This window comes from Phodopus roborovskii, unplaced genomic scaffold, assembly GCF_943737965.1.
Source record: "Phodopus roborovskii unplaced genomic scaffold, PHOROB, whole genome shotgun sequence".
Taxonomy (NCBI): Eukaryota; Metazoa; Chordata; class Mammalia; order Rodentia; family Cricetidae; genus Phodopus; species Phodopus roborovskii.
In genome coordinates this window covers 19,414,680-19,416,749 of record NW_026125052.1, presented here as the reverse complement: position 1 = coordinate 19,416,749, position 2,070 = coordinate 19,414,680, and the positions used below count along the sequence as shown (strand labels likewise).

Genomic DNA, 2,070 nt, shown 5'->3' with positions numbered 1-2,070 from the left:
CCTTTGGCACATCTTTTGCATATTCCAGAAGGCAGGGGCCTTCTGCTTGGATTATCTCCAAAAAAAAAAAAAAAAAAAAAAAAAAAAAAAAAAAATTGTTCCTAGAAACATCTTGCCTACAATTCCTTTTCAGATGACCTGGTTTACAACAATTAAAATATCTAGCCTTTTGATTTTCCTTTTTTTTTTTCAGTTTGCCAAGCTGTGACTGTTTATTAACTGACCAGATTACAAAAATACCACAGGCACTTTAGTTCATCCGTCTAAGCCTGTTTATCTGGTCTTCCCTGTTGCCAGCATCGCCACCTTCCACAAAGTGAGTGGTCTTTTTCTTCATCCCTCCCCGTGGAGAAGACAGTTTGAAGGGCCACAGGAAGTTGTTGGCTTCCTTGAAGCGTTTCCCCACTGTGTAGATCTCATGGATCAGATCCTCCATGCAGATAATGCCGTATTTACCAAGAGATCGAGCAATCAAGGAATTGTCCGTCAAGGCAATTCTCTTCTTATTGATTTTGCCATAGCCACGCTTGTAGATGAGCTCGTTTACTGACTTCAGGTTGGGGTACCCCCATGCAATGTATGGTTCCACGATCCTCAGCATGTTAATCGAAGCCTTGTTGAGCTTAACAAAAGTGCCATTGAAGATCTGACGAAGACGGAGCAGCTGCAACACCTTGCGGACCTTTGGGCTCACACCATTGATACCTCGGATTCGGATGACGAATGCCAGCTTGGGTTCTGCAGGCACGTAGAAGTTTCCGGCTTTCCTTGCCATCCTAGCCATGCGAATCTCCGTCCGGTACATCTGCCTGTGTTCCTTGTGATAATGATTTGCCTTTTCATAGATGAGCTTCCTCCGTGCCTTCCAGAGCGTCTTCAGTGCAAACTTTTTCCCGGAAGCGCTTCACCTTCAGCTCCGCGAAATTCCTTCGCTTTTTCTTAAGGGTCTCTGGCACAGCAGGAACCTTCTTTTTCTTCTCCAGCGAGGCCTCCATGGCTCCTTCCAGTCCGGGGGGGAGGGGGGAGGAGAGAGCTTGATTTTCCTTAAAAAAAAATTTTATTTTAGATTTTCGAGACAGGATTTCTCAGTGTAGCCTTGGCTGTCCTGGAACTCACTCTGCAAACCAGCCTGGCCTTGAAATCACAGATATCTAACTGCCTCTGCCTCTGAAGTGCTGGGACAAAGATATGCACTACCACTACCTGGCTTTCTTAAAATTTTTAGAAATCTCTTCTGTCCAAGTATCATTATAAGTGTGAGATCCAATATCAGCTGTATTTTTTTTTTTTTTTTTTTTTTTTCCCCAAGACAGGATTTCTCTGTGGCTTTGGAGCCTGAAACTCACTCTGTAGACCAGGCTGGCTTCCAACTCACAGAGATCAGCCTACCTCTGCCTCCTGAGTGCTGGGATTAAGACATATGCCACCACAAACCTGGCTAATCTTTCCCATTTTTGATGTGGGGGTAAATTTCCCCCCACCCCGACCGGAAAATCCTTAATGATCCCAGAAGCAGTGGAGAAGTGACCAGTGACCTCCCATCTCTGTTGTTCCTCCACCCAAAAATGCCGAGTCTCTCTAAGTTGCACCCTATCACTTTCTGTCTCTCTATCTTCAGTCTTCCAAAACCTCTATGGTTAATTTTTGTTGCCTAGTAACTAGCTCTGCCCTCTGATTCAGAGCAAACTTCCTTGTCAGAATGCCATCAAAACATCACACAACACCAGGACTCCACCTGTCCCCACTTCTCGTGCTTAGATTATAGGTATGTGCTTCCTTGCCTGGATTTTAAGTGGGTGGGTTTCAACTCAACAGCTCATGCCTGCACAGCAAGCACTTATTGGATTAAGCTATCTCCTTAGCACATATTATACTTTATCACATAGGGCAAAAGCCCTAAGGACCTGCAACAATGACATCAGTCAAACTATCAAGCCCAAGACTCTCCCTTGTTATGAGTATGTTTTTCTGCTGGCCTGGTCCCACCTATCTTGCTCGCCAACAGTGCTTTATTCATTAACCAATAAGAGAAACATATTTATCAGAATGACATCTCCCATCATCTCCTCT

At 44.5% G+C, this 2,070-nt stretch overlaps 1 pseudogene; it reads right to left on the bottom strand.

The window, feature by feature from the left end:
• Window positions 1-250: 250 nt before the first annotated feature.
• On the bottom strand, window positions 251-1,001 carry LOC127217742 (60S ribosomal protein L7-like; annotated as a pseudogene).
• Between the last annotated feature and the right edge of the window lie 1,069 nt (window positions 1,002-2,070).